This window comes from Macadamia integrifolia, unplaced genomic scaffold (assembly GCF_013358625.1).
Source record: "Macadamia integrifolia cultivar HAES 741 unplaced genomic scaffold, SCU_Mint_v3 scaffold810, whole genome shotgun sequence".
Classification (NCBI taxonomy): Eukaryota; Viridiplantae; Streptophyta; class Magnoliopsida; order Proteales; family Proteaceae; genus Macadamia; species Macadamia integrifolia.
In genome coordinates, this window is record NW_024870543.1 from 42,015 (window position 1) to 67,538 (window position 25,524).

At 39.8% G+C, this 25,524-nt stretch overlaps 1 long non-coding RNA gene across 3 annotated transcripts in view; it reads left to right on the plus strand.

Annotated features, from left to right (window-relative positions):
- Positions 1–463: 463 nt before the first annotated feature.
- Positions 464–25,524, plus strand: part of LOC122070031 — a 32,703-nt gene continuing 7,642 nt past the window's right edge. For 2 of the 3 annotated variants that reach the window (XR_006137635.1, XR_006137636.1), the window contains exons 1-10: positions 464–1,151; positions 1,284–1,440; positions 8,740–8,865; positions 9,035–9,229; positions 9,431–9,535; positions 9,621–11,070; positions 11,316–11,403; positions 11,601–11,813; positions 11,993–12,097; positions 12,183–12,342. This is a non-coding gene — a long non-coding RNA (uncharacterized LOC122070031). Of the gene's footprint in view, positions 1,152–1,283; positions 1,441–8,739; positions 8,866–9,034; positions 9,230–9,430; positions 9,536–9,620; positions 11,071–11,315; positions 11,404–11,600; positions 11,814–11,992; positions 12,098–12,182; positions 12,343–16,167; positions 16,406–25,524 lie in introns of all 3 variants that reach the window. The other variant, XR_006137637.1, reaches the window with a different exon arrangement.

Here is a 25,524-nt window from a genome sequence, read left to right on the forward strand (position 1 = left end):
AAGACCAATATAATTCAACCTTTGTTGCTTTTAAAGTATTACAAGGTATAGGCGATTTTATGAATAAAACTTGGCTTTGGCTACTTTCATTCTGTGAGATTCAGATGGCTATGAGATGCAATGCAACCTTTAACTGCTAGTGGGATGCTTAGTTGTATCTGTTTCTTATTCTTTATTCCCCTTCATTAATATTCAAGTAAATGTTCTATTTACAGTCTTATTCGGTTACAGTCTTTCAATTTATTAAAACTCTTCAAGTCTTAATTGATGCCCCTAGGATGACAACATAGCCACATTTGAGATAATTATTGTAGCAAACAACTTACACAGAGATTACCAGCTTGCTAATGGTTATGGGCATGACAAATCCAAGAAAGCTTTTACAGTAACTTGTGGGTTTTCCAACCTTGATAATACATGGATCTACCATGGGCTGCTTCTTAGGTGGGGCATCTAGCAAGATCTGCATATGTCCTGGTTCCCTTAATGAGAAAAATAATAAACAAATAAAATTATCTTGTTTTGCATGACTTTGGCCAAGTTAGCATCTTAATTGCTTCTGTTACAAGATGAATAATCTTAAATGGGACTTACAGTTGAGTTGGCCGCTGACATTTAACAAGTGTCTAAACTGAAGATCCCATCTTTAACCAAGTGTTGGAATGGCAATGTCATACTGCCACTGTACGCAATTTAAAGGACTACCCCATAAGAAAGTTGTGTGGGTGGTCTACCCACCAGACCACAAAACCGTCTCCCATTTTTTTTTTTAATCTCTTCCTTGTAAAAAGTTTGGATGGTTCTGAGTAATAGACATTATCGTGTATAGCCTCTACATTCTGGTAGCCACGTAATGATGGGTGTTAAAGCTCCTTGAGGGATTAAAGGGATCTGTAATCAGTGACTTCCAATTTACAGCCTTTACTACTTTTGTTAAAGACTAACCATTCTATCATGTTTAGTGAATTGTCTCTGGAAACTACAGGAACATTGAAACAACTTTATCAACCAAGAAGACTTTATTTTCATGTACATGCATGGGAGAAATATAGTGAGGATACCAGTCGGTTGGTGGATTGCCCAGGATCTAAATACTCCACCTTTTGTTGGGGGTTCTCTGGCAGGCCTTGATAATGCATTCTCATGGCACGGTACGTCTATTCCAATCAGCCTTTGATATTTTAAGCATCAAAATTTGACACCTTTACTTTTCAGTGTGGTTTACTTGCAGAACCTTTGGTGCAAGATATATGATATAAGGTATATTATTGACCTTCATGCAGCTTTGGGATCCTAAAATGGAATGAAACATAGTGCCAACAGAGATGGTTCAGTAGACAACAAAACATAGTGCCATTAGAGATGGTTCAATAGACTACCAGCCCACATCTCCAAATTACATCTCACGAAGCCTAGATGTTATTGATATTTTTCTTGCAGGTACTTCTTATCAGACCTTTATAAGCCCCGTGTTATAGGATCATGGAAGAAGTTGATGGAAACTCTATTGTTCACTCATAAAATACATTATTAGGATTCAAATGAATTCAGACCAAAGCAATATATTTGATATGAAAAAAAAAAAATGGATGAGAACTAGATGAAGGATATATAATAAGGGTTTCAGCTAAGATTTTATTAAGAAACTAAAAAGGGACACTGTGTAAGCTTTCGCATGGCCTCAGGAGGGATAGAATGGAAATGGTCCTAACCTTTAGCATTTTGCAAAAAATGGTTACTCTTAAGGCTTGAACCTGTGTCTTCGTGCTAGTAGCTGAGCTTTTTACCAGACCCCCTTTTGAATTAGAGAAGGATTAAAATTGAAAATGATCAAGGAGTACCCCGTAATATTGTTAAGGAAAACAAATTTAGGACTCTAGATAGGATCCCTAGGGTTCTTATGAAGGTTTCGACGGTAAAAAGAGAATTTCCTACCTGTGGCAATAGGGATTAGGTGGTATAGTCTGGCTGTTGGATTGGGTTTGAGAAATTGTTAGGTTTCAGTGATTCACATGTGATAGTAGTAGTTTAAAGCTTGAGTGGAAAATAGTTATACTGGTAGTTTAAATTTGGATTTGGCAGAAATGTTTTTGGAAATTAGAAGAAAAGAGGAAGAATAAGTAGAAAAGTAAAAACCTAGGTAGTAATACCTTGAGAGGAACCCATTACTTAGCTAAAAAAAAAAAAAAAAACCACAAACTTTTATTGTTGGTGTTATTGCTTTATGTGTTTTAAATCTAACTGATCAACAAGTATATTTCGAGGGAAACTAACGGCATCCACAAACTTAGTTTTCCTGGCTTAGTGATGCAGCTTTAAGGATTTGATGATTTTACTCTTGCCTCTTCATGGGAAAGGTATCTTAATGTTTCTTACGACCCCTCTTCATGTTAGCATAAGATTTACTTCAACCTATAGCTATAACATAGGTACTACGGATCTAATGGTGGCAACTTGTAGGGTTTATAATGGTAAGATATTTGTGTCAGAAATGGGCCCCTGGCTATAAGCTTTGATAATTGATAAGATGGGTTATTGGGTTATCGTTAAATGGCTACTTGGCTATTAGGTTGGGCTTTGGAATATGTTTGTGTTTGTATTTGACATTATACTTATATACATGAAAAATTCTTAATTACCTCACTTACATAGGTAAGCAGGTATACACTGAGGGTAAGACCCTTTACCCTTATGCCCCCCTTGTTTTTTTGTCTTTTGTTTTTTGTTAGTGTTTCTAGTGGGGTATGTGTTTTTAGTCTAAGCTTTTGTGTGTGTGTTCACTCATCCATTAGATGATTAACCATCTTTATGCTTATCTTTCTTGCTCAATTATTAGTTTGAATAGTTATTATATTCAACTAGTTGATTCTCTTGGGGTTGGTCTGTCTTTCCTCGCAAAAGAGGTCTTCTCTTACTGACAAGGTCGGGTTGACCCTTTTTTCCTCACAGAGGTCTTTTTTTTAGCCTTTGGGGTCAGCTCTTACTTTCCTCACAAAAGAGGTCTTTTGGTGACCAGGTCGGGGCAGTCCTTTTCTTGCATAAGATGTCTCTTACCGACCAAGTTGGCTTGGTCTTCCTTTCATCACAGATGAGGTCTGCTCTTCCTTTTTTTGCAGAAGAGGCCTCCTTCTGACCAGGTTGGGTCGGCCCTTCTTTCCTCACGAATGAGGTTCTTTCTTACCGACTATTGGGGTCGACCCGTCTCTCCTCACGGAAAAGGTCTCTTGGTGTTGGGTTGGTTTTTCTTTCCTCAAGGATGAGGTCTCTTGCCGACTAGGTTGGGTCGGTCTTTCATTGCTCACAGATGAGGTCTTCTCTTGTCGACCATTTGGGTTGGCCCTTCCTTTCCTCGCAAAAAAGGTCTTTTGTCGACTTGGTTGGGTCGACCCTTCTTTCCTTATTGATGAGGTCTTCTTTTGCCGACCAGGTCGGGTCGGTCTTTCATTCCTCACAGATGATGTCTTCTTTTATTGACCTTTGGGGTCAGCCATCCTTTCCTCCTGGAAGAGGTCTCTCTTGCTGACCAAGTCGGGTCGACCCTTCTTTTCTCACAGAAATGGTCTTTTATTGCTGACAATTGAGGTCAGTTCTTACTTTCCTCGCGAAGTAGGTCTCTTGTCGACCAGGTCAGGTCGGTCCTTTCCTTATGGAAGAGGTCTTTTGTTGACCAGGTTTTGTTGGTCTTTCGTTCCTTCACGGATGAGTTCTCTTGCTGACCAGGTTGGGTCGATCTTTCTTTCCTCAGTGATGATGAGGTCATCTCTTGCCAACCATTGGGGATGGCACTTCCTTTCCTCATGGAATTGGTCTTTTACCGACCAAGTCGGGTCGGCACTTCTTTCCTTATAGATGAGGTCTTATCTTGCCGACTAGGTTGGGTTAGTCTTTCTTTGGACCATTGGGGTCGCCCTTCCTTTCCTCCTGGAAGAGGTCTATTGGCGACCGGGTCGGGTCTATCATTCTTTCCTTGTAAATGAGGTTTTCTTTTGCCAACCATTGGGGTCGGCCCTTCTTCCTCGCGGATGAGATCTTTTTTACCATCCACGTTGGGTCTTTCTTTCCTATAGATGATGTTTTCTACCGATCAGGTTAGGTCGGTCTTTCCTTCCTCATGATTGATGTCTCTTACCAATCATTTTGGGTCGGTCTTTCTTTCCTCACGGACAAAGTCTTATATTGTCGACCAGGTCGGGTTGGCCTTTCTGGTCTCAAAGACTTTTCATAGTTGTCATTGCTGACCTTTATATTTTATTAGTACTTCAAATTGGAAATTCTACAAAAAATCTAGTCTGTATTGGTCGGATTAGAATACGTATTCTTTTTCCTATTTGTTCTGCTTGACTTAGCCTCATTGTTACGAATGTGGCGATCATTAAGTTGAGCACCTTGTTCAAGTATTTAGGAATGGACTACTATTCAACCCTTGGGGGAGGGTAACAGTGGTGGTAGGCCAAGGTTGATTCTTTGACTATCGTTACGACTAGTTTTGCGGCTTGTTCATCCTCGCTCCATGAGAAAGTTTCCAATAATATATCTTTTTATCGATATTTATTTTATAGTTGATGCACAATCATTCGGCCCTTGTCACACCCCGCTTTCGATAGGCTAAGGTATATGGCATTGGATACCTACATCCAGTAATAAATAATACATATCACTGGTGATTCACTAAGATGTTAGATACATTAATACTGGCCCAATGACATCAACCCATAGGTATAATAATTACATCTTACACCATTCATAAATATTTACATTAAAAGAAAATAGCGAAGTGACATCCATCAACATCTATGTGCCTTGCAAACAAGCCTCAAAACCGCCGTGGAAATCAAATCCTACCTCAGCACCGGTTGCATCATCAAAAAAGAAAAATCCATATGGGGTGAGCTTCACAAGCCTAGTGAGGGTGTGCAGGTAAGTGCATGCAATACAAATGATGCAATGCATGCTCCATACAATTATAAGATACATATGAATCCATTTGGCTACACTACTTTCCTATTTCCATTACTAGGTCCATCATTCGGAACTAGTGCTATGCAACGTCAGGTTCCAGAGAACAGGCGAGTTGCAAGTCTGAAGTCTGTAGGTCTCAGAATCCTACACATCGGTCACCCATTCTGTGTCTGCCTCTAAGTATAGTCTGTTGTACTGCGGACATGATAGTCTCGTTAGACATACCTCCCCTTCGGATTAGCTAGTATCTAAACCCCTATTGGCAAGGGGTGTAGCACTTGGGTTATGATATCCTAACCATATGTTCTAAATGATGCGGGTACAATCACCATACATCATATACAACATCCATATACATTGGGCACACGGTGCCAGAATCCCCTTCAGCCTCACCGTGCCCCGTCTCACAAACTTACCTCCACAAGTCAACATACTATATCAACAGTTCACAATATATCCACAGTAATCAGTTAACAGGTAAACAAGATATATGAGAAACAACATATGACATGTCTATACAAACTGAAAAAGTAATGCAAAATCACTCTGCAAGTTAAAGTCAACACCCACTCACCTCAAAACCCAAAATCCGATCGTTATCGTAGAATTCCCGTCACCATGTATCCTCGCCGGGTAATTTAGGTTCCTATGTAAATGATGTATAATATAATTAATACAGTAACACTGAGGTACCCTAAACATACACCTATGTACAACCTTTATGTTGAACTATACAGACTCACTAGCCTATACACCAATCCTATTTTCAAACCTCGGGAATGCCCTATGTTACCCCATCCTATAGGGACAACTGTTATCAAAGGGTTTGTGGCATAACTTACTAAGGGTTAGGGCACCCAAGTGTTACTGAACAGTTCTGCAGACACTCCACCGGCAGGTAGGCTGCAAAGCACCGGCCGGTGCTTGTTGTCTGTAGAATTTTTCTGCCCTGCTAGCTCTCTGACTGCTGAACCTGCTTTGCTTGGGCTGTGCACAGGGCTGAAGGCCAATGCTCTCAGCAGCAAGGGAGGGATCATTCCATGCTTGTAGGGTCACTTCCCTACCGAATTGGTCACTAATTTCAGCAAGCAACCAACAGACCCAGCATGCTAAGAAATTTCTACATAAACCACAACCTAATCACGCATATAGTTAAACCTGGGTTTCTTAACTCATCTAATGACTTAGTTGGAGCTGGACAGCCCTAGGAATCATGGTTCAACCATGTTCCTGCTCCAATTGAGTCCAATTGAGAGGGATTACCAAGAAACTAATGGGAATTTTAATATTTACCCAGTTTTCAGCCCAACGTTCAGCAACTTGAGGTTGCTGGGAAAGCCTAGATTTTTCCCAATTTAGCTCCATTGATATGGAGCTGAACCATGTTAGGAAACATGATTGATCATTCTGTAGCTCTCTTTAAACTCGATTGAGGAAGAATTATAAGATTAAGAAAATCTGAAGAAAATTCCCAATTTTCACTTGCAAATTCTGCAAGGATTAATTTTGTAAATAAAACCCCAATTTGGCTGGATAAATTTATGATTACCAGCATCAATTACCAAAATATTACCATGCGTGATGAATTCCCCAATTATTAGGGCTCCTAGAGATGGGTCAGAGATGGGTTTGGGTCTCTTCACCCACTCTATACAACAATTTCTTCTCTGGGATGGTGGTCCCAGTTCTAGGAACTTGTTCCCCAAGGTGTAGATCTCAAACCCAACTTGTGGGTGGCCACAGGGATGATATACAGATCTGTACACACCCCATATTCATATTTAGCTTGCCTACAGTAACCAATTAAAAAAATTCAGCAAGCCTATTGCATAAGCTTTATTTCTATAGCTGGGTTTCCAGCTCTGGGATGGAAATCCCCTACATGCAAAGTCTGAAACCTAGTTTTGGGTGACTGTAGAGACTAGAGACAGTACAGAAGTTTATTTACCGCCCAATTTCATGGAAAGCAAACACACATAACCAATTTTCCCTTTACAGCTGGATTTTCCAGCTCTAGGTTAGCAATCCCACACATCCTAGCCAAATTCAGCTGTGAGAGACTGCAGAGAATAGTAGTAAACTAAATTCCACCCATGTACTACAGAGGCAGCATGCATGCATATACATATTCAGTCCCTGTAACTGAATTCAGTTCAATTCCTTTTCCCAACTCTGGGTGGCTGCATACTTGGGAAATGGATTGAACTTGTATTTTATGTGAATACGACCTGCTGTACAGCAATTAATAGAGATGAAATTTACCTCTCTGGACAGGTACATCAGTAGCACAACAGCAGGTGCAGTATTAACTCAGCCAGCAGTAACACAACATTTGCAGCAGAATTTTAGATTGGACAGCTCTTGCTTGCTTGTTCAAAGCTTGGACAGCAGCCATGCAGCAGCTCCTTTGCTTGCACCATCATCTGCTCTACAGCAGCATCACCACCTCAGCTACAGTAGCAGAACAGAAACTGGAGGACAGCAGCAGCATACAGCCTCCATGCAGCCCAAGCAGCTCCAAGAACCAGCCTTCTTCTCCTTCTCCTTCTTCTCCTTTCTCTTTTCCTCTCCTCTCCCAAATGATTCTACAATGGGATGATGAAATGAACAAATGGGAGTATGAGTTGGTACTTATAATGGCTATTATTCTCCCACTAAGGTCTGTTTGGATGCAAGGTCTAAAATTTTAAATTGCATTAATCCTTAATCTGGCATGTGGGCCCACCTGATCTTTTGTCGGGTGCACATGACCATGATTTGATGCTTTATCAGCCTATATAAATGGCTAAGGCATGCCCAAAAGGTTGTGGGACCCACTGAGCATTAATGCAGTTTGGCTGCATACAGCACCACCTGCAGGTGGCACCGGCTGCCTGATGGTCAGCTAAGTGACCTGCCAGTGGCCTCAATTATGCCCACCAAGCAGTCATTTGCCTCGAGTCCTTAAGTCAGCTTGGTTCGTAACCTTGGAAACCCAGAGTAGGCCCATTTCTTTTAATTATTTAGCTACATATACATAGATAGAGTAAGGTAATCCTGCCCTCTGTGTACACTTCACTGGCTAAGTAAGCAGCCCAGCTGCCCTCAATGCCACTTATGGCCTAGCACTTGAGGCATGTAGCTATGTTTTGATACGGGGTATCATAGTCCTATTGTTGCGCTGGGCGTTACTAGCTATTTTGTGATCTTAGTCCCATAAAAATACCTTGTGGTTTATAGCAACTTTCTAGGATCCTTTTTCTTTAGTCTTTTTCCAGCAAAGTGGTGGTTAGTAACACTCTAAACCAAAATAAGACTTTTTGAATCATTATAATTACGTTATATGCTTTCCCCATTTCATACTTATTCCCAATAAGGTATCTTTTTCTAATTTTATTTTATAGTTGAAGCACAACAATTTGGGATAAGCTAGTCACTATAGAATTTTGATTCTTTGAGTGGTGGAAATCCCTTAAAGGTGCTACCTTTATAAAAATGCGGTGAAATCTGTTAATTATATTTTGTTGGCATGAATTTCTGTATAAGAATTAGGGGGCAGATGGATGGAGTGTTTTGCTAATTAGTGAGCGTGCCCGGAAAACATACATTCCCTTATAATAAGTTGAATACCTGATTTCCTGCAGTTGCTTTTGTACATTAAGAAAGGTGATGCTTGCTTTCCTACCATATTTTTTTTTGTAATGTTATATGTTAGCTCTGTGATGATATATGATTATTCACATGAATATCTGAAAGATTTTTTGTGATACAGTTTCATAATTTATGCTTATCTGTTATTAGCACTTGCAGCAGGCATAGAGTTGATTCTTAGCATTGAAATAGTGAAAGCAGTTATAGCTTCCAAGACTCTTACTAGTGCAGTTGGAGCAACCTATAAGTATGACATTAATTGCCACTAGCTCTACAGTATGTACCAATTATCTGATAAATTGTGATTGTACTTCCTCTTTTTATTTTTCAAGTTGTATGTTTTATGAAAACAAATAGTTCTTACTAGCAACCTGGCTTGATTTTTCGGTTTAATTTGTTTGCCTCTCCATCCATGCATTTTTGTTTCATGCTTTCTCTTTTGTAGGTCTTTAGGTTGTCAGACTTTGGTGTTCAAGGAATTGATGCCAAGTACATCTTCTGTCCGAGAAATTGATGATGCTGACAAGCTTATAGAAGCAATTATGGCAAAGAATGATGGAAAGGCTGAGATTGTTGGAGGGGATACATTGGTCTAGATGTTAGTGCTATAATGAATATTAACAATTTTAATGTTACTATGGTAAATCCTGAACCATGGTGCAGTAAGACAGCGTTTTAACTTCTCTTATGGAATTCTAGTATTCTTTGATTTAGATTGAGGCTGATGTGAAAATTAGAAAATTATCTGAAGTTGAAAGTGAAATACTTCTGCATGCTTTTTTGGGATCCGTAAAAGGGCTCTTAAAATTGGTAACTTATTTCATGTAATATGTTCCTGCAGTGCCTAGGCTCTTCACTGCAGCTATGAGGGTTGTTATACAAAGAAAGGTGTCTAAATTATTAAGGGAACGGTTCCAGTTGGGTTTTTACAAATATAAATGGGGAGGTAAGTTCTTAGTCAAATGTGACAATAAATGTAATCCACATTAGTTGAAAAGTTTCTCTTATGGTCAAATTGCCTCTTTGTTTAGGTGAAGGCTGTGAAACTGAAGGATGGGAGCGTACTGGATGCTAACATTGTTGTTGGTGCCGTTGAGGGAAGACCCCTTACCATATTGATCAAAGGACCGGTTGGGGAAGAGAAAGGTGGAATTATGATTTGTGTGGTTCCCATATCCTTTTAAATCTGGACTGCCTTTTAATTCTAATTATACTGTAGGGAATTTCTTCAGTGCCATCCACTGCCATATCTCAACCACCATAACCATAATTAACATGCTTAACCACCCAATTTCCAAGGATTGCAGTTGGTGATTGCCGTTACTGAATTCTTTTCTATTCTTAACAAGAGGTAAGTTAAAATTGTTTGTCTTTAAATAAAAGCACTGTCTAAATGACATCTCTATAGGTTTATTTAGAAGTTGACACTTTGTTTTTAATTTCCAAAATGTTCTTTAATTAGGGGTATAAAAGAGGTTACAAAAATAATTTGAAAGTGTATCAAACTGCTTAGGGTTCTTTATCACTTCGATACTACTTTAATGATTATGGAAAAACAAAAAAATGTGCTTCAAATGCAACCAATTGAAGCTTATCTTTGATGATGGTGACTAATTTGTGGATCTCACCATAAAAAGGGGTCCCAATCCAATGGAACCGAGGAAATGCTTCTTGCTGAGCTTGAATGTACAGGATCAGTTGAGTGTGAATTTGAAATTTCACTACTTCCAGTAGCTGGAGAAGATCTTGATGATTTTTTTCGTCAAAAGATTAGGTTATGCTGTTCAAACCCATAGGTTTATTGTGTTGAGCAACCTTCGATGGAGAAATAAAGAAAGAGACTATAAGAAGACATAGGGGCTGTTCTAGGAATATGAACAGACCTATAAACAATATCTGTTATTATGGTTAGATTTCCGTTTCCTTTGAAGACCCTAAACTTTAACCCTAAACCCTAAACCCTAAACCCTAAACTAAGATGCTGCCATAAATCTCGTTTTTCAAGTACATTGGGTATGGGTTGCAGTTCAATCTAATGAACACCTTGTGTTTACTTGATGCTGAGTTTTGGTTGTACCAAAAAACCGTTGGTACCCTTTGGTTACGTGATTTGATTGGTCTTCTTAGACGGCTTGGTCATGTTACGCTTCTCATACTGGTTTCTGACTCTTGACAGGTACCTATTTTCTTCTCTATCTGTCCCCCCCTTCCTTTCAGATTCCTATGTTGCTTTCCACTCTTACTCCTTTGCTTTCTTTACTTCTTGCTTATGACATATTGTGAAGAATCTGGTAATTCCAAAAGAAATGAGGGACAAATTTGAATCCTCCACTATATGATCTTGAGCAATTGAAACTACAAAAGAGCAAACTAGCAGAGGGGATTTATGAAGAATTTTTTAATAGCTTGCTACCGAGATCTCACCTAAAGAGTTTATCTATGTCAATGGAGTGAATGGACTTCACTATGGGGATTGCGCAGGTATTAAATTCTCTTCCTTTGATTCTTTTATTCCCCAACTAGCCTATATGGAATGCATCATAGACAAAGTGTTTGAGGTTTTATATTTTACATGTTCCTTTGTGTTCTAACCATTTGTTTTCTCTCTTGCAATATACGAAGAGCATGGATCATCCTCCACTGTGAATCTTAAATTAATCTTAGATTGATCCAATAAGAACTGACCAAAATAATTGATTTCTTGATATATTATATGTAATTTGCAGCAAGCATAGAGTTGATCATTAGCACTAAAATAATGAAAGCAGTTATAGCTTCCAAGACTCTTACTAGTGCATCTGGAGCAACCTATAGGTATGACATTAATTGCCACTTGCTCTATAGTTTGTAGCAATTATCTAATAAATCGTGATTGTATTTCCTCTTTTTATTTATCAAGCTGTATGTTTTATGAAAACAAATAGTTCTTACTAACAACCTAGCTTGATTTTTCGGGTTAATTTGTTTCCCTCTCCATCCATGCATTTTGTTTCATGCTTTCTCTTTTGTAGGTCTTTAGGTTATTGACTTTCGTGTTCAAGGAACTAATGCCAAGAACATCTTTTATGTGAGAGAAATTGATGATGCTGACAAGCTTATAGAAGCAATTATGGCAAAGAAGGATGGAAAGGCTGAGGTTGTTGGAAGGGGATACATTGGTCTAGATCTTACTGCTGTAAAGAACATATACAATGTTACTATGGTGTATCCTGAACCATAGTGCAGTAAGACAGCGTTTTAACTTCTCTTATGGAATTATAGTATTCTTTGATTTAGATTGAGACTGATATGGAAATTAGAAAATTATCTGAAGCTGAAAGCGAAATACTTCTGCATACGTTTTTGGGATCCATAAAAGGGCTCTTAAAATTGGTGACTTATTTCATGTAATATGTTCTTGCAGTGCCTCGGCTCTTCATTGTAGCTATGAGGGTTATTATACCAAGAAAGGTGACAAATTTATTATAGGAATAGTTCTAGTTGGGTTTTTACCAATGTAAATGGGGAGGTAAGTTCTTAGTCAGATGTGACAATAAATGTAATCCTCATTAGTTGGAAAGTTTTTCTTATGGTCAAATTGCCTCTTTGCTTAGGTGAAGGCTATGAAACTGAAGGATGGGAGGGGGTACTGGATGCTGACATTGTTGTTGGTGGCGTTGGGGGAAGATCCCTTACCACATTGTTCAAAGGACCGGTTGAGGAAGAGAAAGGTGGAATTATGATTTGTGTGGCTCCCATATCCTTTTAAACTTGGTATGCCTTTTAATTCTAATTATGTTGTATGGAATTTCTTCAGTGCCATCCACTGCGATATCTCAACCACCATAACCATAATTAACATGCTTAACCACCCAATTGACAAGGATTGCAGTCGGTGATTATTACCGTTACTGAATTCTTTTCTATTCTTATCAAGAGGTATGTTAAAATTGCTTATGTCTTAAAATAAAAGCACTGTCTAAATGACATCTCTATAGGTGTATTTAAAAGTTGACATCTTCTTTTAATTTCCAAAATGTTCTTTAATTAGGGGTATAAAAGTGTTAACAAAAATAATTTGAAAGTGTATCAAACTGCTTAGGGTTCTTTATCACTCCAATTCTACTTTAATGATTATAGAAAAACACAAAAATGTGCTTTAGATGCAACCAATTGAAGCTTATCTCTGAAGGTGGTGACTAATCTGTGGATCTCACCATAAAAATGGGGTCCCAATCCAGTGGAACCGAGGAAACGCTTCTTACTGAACTTGAATCTACAGGATCAGTTGAGTGTGAATTTGGAATTTCACTACTTCCAGTAGTTGGAGAAGATCTTGATGATTTTTTTTGTCAAAAGATTAGGTTATGCTGATCAAACCCTAGCATGAAATAGGTTTATTGGGTCCAGCAACCTTCGATGGAGAAATAAAGAAAGAGACTATAAGAAGACATAGGGGCTGTTCTAGGAATAAGAACAGACCCATGAACAATATCTTCTGTTAAGGTTAGATTTCTGATTCCTTTCAAGACCCTAAACGCTAAACTAAGTTGCTGCTATAAATCTCGTTTCTTTCAAGTACATTGGGTATGGGTTGCAGTTTAATCTAATGAACACTTCGTGTTTACTTGATGCTGAGTTTTGGTTGTACCCAAAAACCATTGATACCATTTGGTTATGTGATTTGATTGGTCTTCTTAGATAGTTTGGTCATGTTATGCTTCTCACACTGGTTTCCAACTCTTGATAGGTACCTATTTTCTTCTCTATCTGTCCCCACCTTACCTTTCAGATGTACATGTCGCTTACCACTCTTAACTTCTTTGGTTTCTTTGCTTCTTGCTTATGACATATTGTGAAGAATCCGATAATTCTAAAACAAATACAACTTACACAACTTAGCTTTATCCCAACTAAATGGGGTTGGCTACATGGATCCAAGGGGAAAAAAAAAGCTTTTGGACATCCCACTCACGAATCAGCAACCCGAATCCTAGCCCTCCAAGTAGCTCTATTCGATACCATACTTGGGTGGAGACTTATCTTTTGCATGTCTCTTCTTACTAACTCATCTATGGTCATTTTTGGCCTACCCTTAGCCCTTTTAGCTCCATCCATCCATCTGCATCTGGTCACTCCTCCGTACAGGGGCATCCAAAGGCCTCCTTTGAACATGCCCAAACCATCATAACCGACATTCTCTGAGCTTATCTTGAATTGGTGCAATTCCTAAATCGGTTCTAACCTGGTCATTTCTTATTCTGTCCCTCAAGGTTTAGCCGCACATCCATCTCAACATCCTCATCTCCACCGCATTCAACTTATTTATGTTACGCTTCTTGACTGCCCAACATTCTGCCCCATACATCATAGCCGGACTTATAACAGTCCTATAGAATTTTCCTTTAAGCTTTAGAGGCATCCGTCGATCACATAATACTCCAGACGCCCCTCTCCATTTCATCTATCCTACTTTGATTCTGTGGTAAACATCCTCATCAATCTCACCTTCCTTGTTTAAGATAGAGCTCAGATATCTAAAGTAGCCACTTTGTGGGATCTCTCTCCCCTCAATTTTCACTCCCTCGCCATCGATCCTCACTCGACTGAAGTTACACATCATATATTCTGTCTTCGTTCTACTTATCTTAATACCTCTTGATTCCAAAGTGTATCTCCATAGTTCTAACTTATTGTTAATTTCTGCCACAGTTTTATCAACCAGAACGGTATCATCTGCAAAAGGCAAACACAACAGGATCTCTCCTTGAATATCCCTGGTTAAATCATCTATGGTTAGAGTAAATAGGTAGGGGCTCAATACGTATCCTTGATGTAGCCCGATAATAATTGGGAACTGAGCACCCTGGCCTGTCACTGATCTCACACTAGTCACCACATCACCATACATGTCTTTAATTATATCCACGTATTTACTTGACACCCCTTTCTTCTCTAAAACCTGCCAGATTAAATCTCTAGGGACCTGTCATAGGCTTTTTCTAGGTCGACAAATACAGTATGAAGATCCTTCTTGTAAGTTCTGGATTTTTTCATAAGCCTTCTAAGAAGGTAATTAAATCGCTTCTATAGTGGTTCTCCCAGGCATGAAACCGAACTAGTTCCCTGAGATATTGGTTTCTCTTCTTATGTGAACCTCTATTACCTTCTCCCAAAGTTTCATAGTATGACTCATAAGTTTTATGCCTCTATAGTTGTTGCAGCTCTAAATATCACCTTTATTGTTTTATATTGGGACAATAACACTTCTCCTCCACTCATGTGGCATTTTTTTCGTGCTCATGATCTTGTTAAACAGCATGGTTAACCAAACAACCCCACGTGGTCCCAAGCTCTTCCACACTTCAGTTGGGACCTCATCCGGATATGGAGTCTTCCCTACCTTCATCTACATTAGGGCTTCCATAACCTCGGTCACTCCTATCATACGTACGTACCTGTGATTCCTGTTGTCAAGCGGAATACTCGAACCACTTCTATTAGGGTTGTCTCCATTAAGTAGGTTACAAAAATACTCATCCTATCTCTTCTTTATGTCTTCATCATTCACAAGCACTCTACCCTCATTCTTAATACATCGAACATGGTCGAGATCCCTGCTCTTCCTTTCCCAAAATTTGGCTATCCTATAAATAGCCTTTTCCCTTTCCTTAGTATTTAAATTGTTATAGAAGTCATCAATTTCCTTGCTCTTGCTTTCCCCACTATCTTTCTTGCTTCGTTTCTGGTGGCCTTATATCTCTCTTTATCTTCAGCTTCCCCAGTCCTTTGCCAAATCTTAAAATTATCTTTCTTATTCTTGATGGCAGCTTGAACCTCCTCATTCCACCACCAAGTCTCCCTAGGGGCCAACTCAGTACCCCTAGACACCCCTAGAATCTCCTTAGCAACTTTCTTAATGCAATCTATCTTTTCATTCCACTTCATATTGGCGTCCCCATCACACTCCCACTTCCCATGCTTCATCACATTATCTGTAAACGACCTCACTGACTCACCTTTCAATCTCCACCACCTAACTTTAGGGCAAACTTGTTTCCTTGGTTTCTTCTTCGATAAACAGAAGCACAAGTCCAAGATCAACAATCTATGTTGAGAGGTTAAATTCTCCCCAGGGATGACCTTACAATCCTTGCACATCCATTTGTCAGACCTTCTAGTGAGGAAGAAGTCTATTTGACTGAAATGCTGTCCACTTTTGTAGGTGATTAAGTGTTCTTCCCTTTTCGAAAAAAGAATGTTATCAATGGATAGATTGTAGGTGGTTACGAAGTCCAAAACTGAGGTTCCCTCCACATTCCTCTCCCCAACTCTATACCCTCCGTGCACCTCCACATAACCTCTCTTATCTTTACCAACGTGACCGTTCAGATCGCCTCCCATAATAATCTTTTCATCTGGTCCAAAGCGATGCATCAAATCATCCATGTGTTCCCAAAATTGAAGCTTGCAGCTCTCATCCAACCCTGCCTGGGGCGCATAAACACTAATAATATTGACCACCTCTTTATCTAACACCAGCTTTAAGTAAATGATCCTATCTCCCACTCGTTTAACATCTACCATATCGTTCTTCAGGTCTTTATCCACCACTATGCCAACTCCACTTCTACCACTTTGGTCTCCCACATTCCAAAAGAAATGAGGGACAAATTTGAATCCTCCACTATGTGATCTCGAGCAATTGAAACTGAGAGAGAGACAACCAGCAACGGGGATTTATGAAGAATTTCTGAATAGCTTGCTACTGAGATCTCGCCTAAAGAGTTTATCTATTTCAATGGAGTGAATGGACTTCACTATGGGGTTTGCGCAGGTATTTAAATTGTCTTCCTTTGATTCTTTTATTCCCTAATTAACCTATATGGAACGCATTTCAGACAAAGTGTTTGAGGTTATATATTTTACATGTTCCTGTGTGTTGTATCCATTTGTTTTCTCTTTTGCAATACACGAAAAGCATGGATCATCCTCCAGTGTGAATCTTAATGTAATCTTAGATTGATCCGATAAGAACTGACCAAAATATATTGATTTCTTGATATATTATATGTAACTTTAACCCATGATTTTGGTGGTTTCTAAAAAAAATATTGGGGCAACTCCGGATGATGTTCTTGATTGGTTTTCCTAATAATGTTGATGAATTTTATACAATTTCTTAGAATAATTTTTGGGAAGTGGTTCACTATATAGGGTCTTGAGCATTTAAGCATTAAGGTTGGGGTGAGGATTTCTAACAATTTTGTAATGCTAGGTCTTAGAATTATTGTTGTCAAGATAAATGAGCAGAATTTTGGTGCTTGGCATAGTCTCCCTGTCATTTTTTTATTGATTGAAAAAAAAAAAAAAAAACCATAAGTAAAGAAAATAGACTAGATTTTATTTTTCTGAGCAGGAATCTTGAACTCGTAATTTTTTGCAGACATGAATTCTGGAAATGTCTGAATCTGACCATCAGATTCAGTTGATTTTCTAGGGTCTTATGGCCTTCACTTGGAAGGTCCTTCAACTAAATTTGGAGGCAATCTCCCTCTTGTAGTGACTGTAATTTTAAATCACCTAATAAAGAAGCATGTGAGACTGATGCAGATCAGCAGCAAGAAAGGTAGTTTAAAAAGTGGCAATGAATGAAATTGTTTCTTATATTTTGGTTGCTTCTTATTGTCTGAAAACTACCCTAAGACCAATATAATTAATAATTCAACATTTGTTGCTTTTATAAAAGCATTGTAACGCTTAGGCAGTTTTATTAAAAAAAAAAACTCGGCTTTTGCTACTTTCATTCTGTGAGATTCAAGATGGCTGTGAGATGCAGTGCTTGTGGTGAAATACCTTTAATGGCCGGTGGGACTTTTTTTTTTTTGGATGAATAAATAATTCCTTACCAAGGAGAAGAATATACAAGGGGGGGAAGGGGGGAGGGGGCCAAAAAGTAGCAAACCCAAGAGGGGCTACACCCTAAAAAACTTCGCTAAGGGATACATCCATTGGGGGGGGGATGATAGTGGCAGGCAGACCCCAGGAGACAACAATGAGCCTGTTCCTTGGGGTGTCACGAACCTGGCGGAGATGGAGAGATCTGTGTTTGGAAGTGATATCAAAGTAGATGGCTTTTCAAATCCCATAAAAGGATCGGGATTTAGGGGTCCATCTATGAAGATTACATTCCATCCAAAGGTGGTTGATGGTGGCACAAAAAGTAAGCTTACCGGTTGTGTCACATATGGTGGAGCCACTGAAGGTCATGTCAATCCAAATCCATTCCCGGGAGAGGGGAAGGGAGAGGATGGGGCGGGGGGAAGGCCAACAAGAACGGAGGACCTTCTTCCAAATGGAAGCAGAAAAGGGGTATGAGAAGAAAAGATGGTCCACATCTTTAGTACCATTCCAGCACAAACAATAGGAGGAGGGGACCTGGATGTGGTAGTAGTTGAGGAAAGACTGCGTAAGGAGGCAGTAGTAGAGGGCTCGCCAGGCAGTGAAGCTATGGCGGGGGATGTTCCTTTTAGATCAAAATGGCCTTTCCAAAGATGGAGCATTTTCCTAATAGAATCAAGGATGGGGGAGCAATGATGGGCAGAGAGGCGAGAGGAAATCAGGGGGAGACCAAGGTAGCGGACAGGGAGGGATCCCAGGGTGAACCCCGAGATGGCAAGGAGTTGGGCTTTCCGTGCTTCAGGAACACCCGAAAGGAAGAGGTTGGATTTGAGAAGGTTGATTTTCAGCCCAGAAAGGGACTCAAAGAGGTGAAGGGAAATCATGACGTTGGAGATGGAGGTCGGTGGGACTTCAGTTGAGGCTAGGTGGGATGCTTAATTATATCTGTTTCTTATTTATTCTTCTCCTCCGTTAATATTCAAGTAAGTGTTCTATTTACAGTTTTATTTGGTTACAGTCTTTCAATTTATTAAAACTCTTCAATTCTTGATTGTTGCACTTGGGATGACAACATAGCCACATTTAAGAGATTGTTATAGCAAATAACTTGCATGGATATTACCAACTTGCTAATGGTTAGGGGCATGACAGAGCCAAGGAATCTCTTATGGTAACTTTTGTTCTTTTAACTTTTTATTTAAACTTTTTTGTTTTTAGGTCCAAAATAAGTGTTAGACAGAATCGTGCAGTTGTATGGGTTCTCCAACCTTGATAGTACGTGGATCTGCCATGAGCTGTTGCTTAGGTAGGGCATCTAGCAAGATCTCCATGTTTCTTGGTTCCCTTAATGAGAAAAATAATAAACAAATAAAATTCTCTTATTTTGCTTAACTTTGGCCCGAGTCAACATCTTAACTGCTCCTGTTACAAGAAGAAAAGTCTTAAATGGGACATACAGTTGAGTTGGCCACTTACATTTAACAAGTGTCCAACCTGAAAATCCCATCTTTATCCAAGCGTTGGAATGACAATGTCACCCTACCATCGTATGCAATTTAAGGGACTACCCCATAAGAAAGTTGGGTGGGTGGCCTGCCCATAAAACCTTCTCCGATTTCTTTTCTTAATCTCTTCCCTTTAAAAAACTTGGATGGTTCTTTGCAATAGCCATTATTATGTATACACTCTACAATCTTGTAGCCACATGATGATGGGTTAAAGTTGCATGAGGATTACCGGGATTTGTAATCAGTAACTTCTAACTTTCAAGGTTTACTAGTTTTGTACTTTTATTAAAGATTAACAATTCTATTATGTTTAGTGAATTTTGTCTCTGGTAACTATGGTATATTAACAAGGAGGACTTGGAGTTTTTTTAGCCGTTATCATGTATAGACCTCTCTTCTTAGCATAAGATTTTGTATGACAAATGCCCCTCCAACTGAAGACAATTGCCTCTTTTCTTGATTCCACTAGATTCCTCCGCCCCTCCAGTTGGAATTCTGTCTGCCTGCCAAATGTTGAGGGTGGCCCTGTGTAGAAGCGCAACCCTAAAACGATGCAGAAGATAATGGAAAAATAAGAACAAACAATGCACACAGATTTACGAGGATCGGGAAGATTGCTTACGTCCCCGGTGAGATGAGATCTTGCTTCACTATCAATGGAGAATAGGGTTACAATGCTCATCCCTTACACTTCTCAGTGGCATTACAGAGAAATAAACCCTCGCTACAAATGTATAGCGAAAAACCCTAATCCCGAAAGTACACAACTACCCTCAAATAAAAATTCGAGAGGAGGCTGCGGCCCCTTACACCCCCTGCTATGCTGGGGGGCCTCCTACCCCCTTGCATCCCCATAGCCTGCTAACCGGCTAGCGGGACCGCCGTCCTGCCTGTCGAGGCGCTGCACCAGTACTCCCTGAATTAAACTATGACGGAATATAAGACATCGTACACCAACACCTCGACCTTCGGAGCATCAGAGATATAAACAAAGCGGGCATCCTCAAGCTGGTTTAGAGAATTGCTTCAAAGCAAAACAGTATCTAGGTCTCCTGGGTTTACTCCCACCTCCTCAAGTCCAACTCTATTTGGACCGCCATCCCTCACCCTGATTCTTCGTGGATTTAGCGAGGCATCCTTTGCCTCAGACCAATTACCCTCAAGGCCATCTCCTACTCCATAGGAAATGGTGCCTTGACTTCTCTCTGGTTGGATCCTTGGCACCCCTCGGGTATCCTCCTTCACCTTCTTAGTCTCAGAACTGTTTATTCCTTGGGATTGGACAGAATGGCCTCTGTTTCATCTGTCTTTAGCCGGGGTGGCTGAGCCGCCCCCCCTCCTAAGCTCCTAGAGCATTATTTGGGCGCCCCTCCCTCCCCTTCCCCGGAACCATTTGGATAAGGAAGACTCTATCTCTTGGAATCCTTCCCCCTCCAAAAAGTTCAGTTTCTCCTCTGCCTGGAACCTAGTTAGGATTAAGGGCTAGACTCTACCCTTTGGCGTAAAATCCTATGGTTCAAAGGCCATATCCCTCGCCATAGTTTCACTGCTTGGAGGGCCCTCACCGACTGTCTTCCCACTCAGTCCTTCCTCCTCTGCCACCATATTCAGGTCCCTTCTACCTATTGCCTTTGCTGGAGAGGTGACGAAACTGTGGATCACCTCTTCTTCTCTTGCCCCTTTTCCTCCTCTGTTTGGAAGAATGTTCTTTCTCGCTGCTGGCCTATTCGCAGGAGAATCCTCCCTTTCAATAAGGAATGCATTTGGATTGACATGTCTTTTTAGGGCCCCACCATCTGTGACACTATTGGGAAACTTGCATTTTGTGCTGCCGTAAACCACATTTGGATGGAGTGAAATCTCCGTAGATGGACATCCAACTCCCGCTCTTTTGATGTGATTTGGAAGGCCATCTCCTTTGATGTCTCCACCAAAGTAGCCTCCATCCCTCCTTGCTCGGTTCCCGACTCCCCCCGGACACGCACATCATCCACTCATGAACCTCCCGATATCCTTTCTCCCCCCCTTGAGGGATTGTATCCTCTAGCTTTTCCTTCTTGGGCTTGCCCCTTTGTTTGGCCTCGTGCCTTCCCCCCCCCACCCCACCCCTTCGCTATTCTTATAGTTCTTTCTTCTTGGGTTAATATATATATTTATTCATAAAAAAAAAAAAAGATTTTGTATGACATGTACTTGGAGATATCCATTGTTTCTTATTTTCCAGGTTAATATCTGAATTTTTCCCTTGAGGAGGTAAGAGGTGAGAAGAGAAGAGAGGAAAAGAAGAGAGAAGGAGTTGGCAACTGAATGTGGGGGAGAAAAGATAAGTCTCTCCTATTTGAATTACTAACATGAAGTACGAAATTACGTACACCTCCCTAGAGAGTTAAAAGGTGCAAAAGTTAAATTACAACATTAGACAATAGGATACTGTACTAGTGCCCAGAAAAAAGTTAAATTACAACATAAGACAATAGGATACTGTACTAGTGCCCAAACTACACTTATTACATAAACTCTAACAAGGTGTTATTGTTCAAAGACTGCTTATGAAGGTTTGTTCACCAAATTGTTGCTCCATAACAATCCTATGGTACTACAGATAATAAATATATCATAGGAAGAACATTGAAGGATCAACAACCAGAGATGATAGATGTACTAGAGAAAGAGAGTACAAACAGGGACAGAGGTGGGATTCCATTTTGGTTCTTACCACCATAAATGCTTTTGTTGAATAGAGATAAGGCCACCAAATAAGAATAAATGTTCCCATAACTGTCACGCCCAGTTTGAAACCTCAAGCAGTGGATACTGATTTGAAGCATTTCCTTAAGAGTTGGCTGAAAAATGCAGGTGCAAAATATAAACTCATCTGCAAGAAACCAAAGACCAGTTCAACCAAATAAAAGTCCTTGAAGATAATAATTACTAGCCTATTTACAGAACACATATAAGGTCATAATTCCATGTATTTTGAGAATTTGATGTACATAAATCATACTGTTGACATATTTATCCAACAAAGGGACCTTTGACCTAGCTAATGATTGAGTCAAGGAAAGTGAGCAAGGGTTTCAAGCACTTGAACTCAAGATTTAAAACCAAACAAAACATTTCAACAAACTAGTTTCATAAACCTTGTGAACTCAACTATACATAAATACAGAATTATTAAGGTCTTATGACACAATAATAATAGGTTGAAGACAATCTTATCCCCTAGGGGGAAAAAAAAAGATTGCAACTTTTTTTTTTTAATTATTCCCTAGAAGAAAAAAAGGTTGCAAAGTTATTTACACAATGGAACGAAGAAAAAGAAACTTTTGATTGCTTGTTCATCATCTTCTTATTCTTCCTCTCTTGAATTTTCTCCATCACCCAATCTCTGTGGTTTAAAAAATCCTTATAAACCAGTCATCTTTGAAATTGACAAGTTCTAGTGCGATTCCAATCACTTTTATAAGTGATCTTCCTCTATCATCATAGTTTCATTTTTTCTAATCTTTCAGAACACTTACTGCTTTCAATGTGTAATCCATTTAAATACTGGGTATGGATCACTTTTTCTGATATTCAGCTTTGTGGGCACTTGATTTCTACTATTTTTAAGGTTCTTGAATTAGTATGAGTTAGTAGAATTGGAGAGAGAGAGGGACTTTGCTTGGATGCAGCTATAGTTGTGGGGAATCAACCCCTATGAAAATAGTCTGATTTTGATTTTAGTGTACAGGTGATTATTAGTTCCATCAATTGCTTGATATAGCTTATGAGTGAAATGAGTTATTATCAAGGTGAACATGTGGTTGAAGGAGACACTTACATTAGTAGTTGTGGGACTAAACGTGTTTGGAGACTTTAGTGCTACACTTTTCAGTTGACAATAAGGACCCAAAGATTTCGTTGTTGTCTTGTGCTACACTCCACACTTATGAAACATTTTTGGAAAGGCACCCTGCTGAGATATATGCCTGATGTAACCAATGGCTGAGAGGCAGGGACAGAGTCCAATGCTGGGAGCTATTGGCCTGAAACTGTAAGATAAGAAGAGCTTGTGCTGATTGATTTGGACGTATAAGAAGAGCTTGTGCTGATTGATTTGGACGTATAAGAAGAGCTTATGCTGATTGATTTGTTGGCCTAAAATGGTCCAATGATGCTTGTGCAGATTGATCAGATGCCACTCTGTCATGAGAGTTGTTTGTTTGTGTTGAATAAGAAGCAAGGCTATCCAAAAGGACCATTTAGAGAGTGATCCTTTGGTATTTATCCACCCTGAATTGAAATTGATTTTCCTTTTTTTTTTTTTTTTTTTTTTTTAGGGTAGACTTTCTAAGTATGATTGGCACCTTCTTTAACAAACTCAAAGCTTAAATCTAATAATCACCTATGAATGAAATTCGGATATTTTTTCTTTTCTTTTATTAGGGTAGGGGTTTAAAAAATGGAGCTAAATAACAAGATTGGAAAACATTGCTTCCTAGTTCTTATTGAAGTACTGAATTATATTGGTTAATAATTGATAATATCCGAACCTTAATTAATTGAATGAGAAGTTACATATCAACGATGGGATTCCTCTGTGAAATCATAAGATTATAATAAGTATTCATCAATTATATATGTGGAAAATTCTTATATGTGGCCTTTTAGCTAAATTTCTTATAGTGAGTTCACACTTCACTTCCTATCTGTAGGCCAGTTTTCACTTCGCCCAATTATTGATTTAGTCTTTATAGTCAGCAAGAAAGCAGGAGCACTATTATTATCAATTAAACACCTGCACAATCTGAGTAAATGGGTCCTTAGTCCTTTATAGGGAAGATAAGTTCGCAAGGTTTAGTCTCATCTATTCACCAGCATCATCTGTCCCATAAGATAAGATTGTTCCTTTAATGGATTTGATCATACTATTACAATTTTTTTTTTATATACATAACCAAAGAGAATAAGTACAATGGGGGAAAGAGGGAGGTGGCACAAGGCCAAACAAGGGGGAATCACCCAGCCAAAAAAATGGGAACTACATCTACTGGATAGAATTCCTCAAGGGGGGAAGGAGAATAACTGAAGGGAGGTTCTAGGAAGTAACAATAAGTTTGTTCCTAGGGGAGTCAAGAACTGAACGGTGCGGGAGAGCTGCAATTTTGGTGGAGACTTCAAAGAAAATGACCTTCGAAATCCTTTCGAAAGAGCGAGAGTTGGACATCCATCTACGAAGATTCCTCTCCGTCCAAAGGTGGTTGATGGTGGCACAAAAAGCAAGCTTTCCAATGTTATCATAAATGGAGGGGCCGTGAAGGTCATGTCAATCCATAGCCATTCCCTATTAAGAGGAAGGGCTCTTCTACTCGAGGGCCAGCAGGTACTATTACAAGTTTAGTCATACATTCGTAGGATAAGTCCTATAGGAATGTTCGTACATTCATAGGATATGTTTGCACAGTCATGGGATTTTTTTTTTTTGGATGAATCAATAATTCATCACCAAAGAGAAGAATATACAAAGGCGAAAAAAAGGGGGGGCAAAAGGAAACCAAACCCACAAGGGGGGCATCAAATCCCCAAAAAATTAACTAGGGGAGACGGCCATTTGGGGGAGATAATAGATGTAGGAAGACCCCAGGAAACAACAGTGAGCCTATTCCTTAGGGTATCATTGTTACACCCGTGCCCTAACCTGGTCTAATTTGAACTGCTGTGACAAGTCTCGAATCGGAGATCGGAAGTACCGCCGGGTTTTGGCTCGTTGCCCATTGCCGAAGGGGAAGAGGTGACCCCGCATATTCGTGCATTGCTTGCCAGTCCAAGTGGAGGGAATTCGTACCTTCCGATTCCAGATGGTAAGTGACCCGACACCTCACACTTGAATCCCGACACGCATCAAGAATTTTCGGAAGACCATGAGCACGATTGAGGGTAACTACCCGTGCGAGACCAATTGCAGGACAGCAAGTAGCTGTCTTGACCACCGAAAGCAAGCCATCGGAAACAACCTGGGCCTGAATCCGGTGATTGCTTCCGGTGACCAAACAGGCTGCTATCAAGGTTCTGATGCCCGTGGGTCTGGCCACCAGCATCGTAGATAGCCCCAGAAGATCCCAAATCAACCTCCACACTTTCCTCATGACATGAACAATTTACGGACCTAAGTAGGGTCCTCGTGCTTCAGAAGTCGATCGACGATTGGTACCAGTGTTGCGTAGTCTATACTCAACTATTATATGCATGTTAGATTAGGTAAATCGTCGCGGGTTACACTTTGTGGCCAAAGTGTTGCCGGTATCGTGTACCCGGGACTGTATTTGGAGATGGATTACACTTTGTGGCTGATGTGTTATCGATATCGTGTAATTTATAATAACTGTATCATTATGAAGGCATGTAGCATATATGTGGTTAGGTGTCACTCCCTATGCTACGAACCTTTGCTAACAGGGGTTGAGGTATTGGATAACCCATTATGGTATGTTCGATGTGCCTTTTCGGAATGTCACACTCGTGGTACGATGTGATTGTTACCGGAGGCGGGAACTTGTTAGGTATG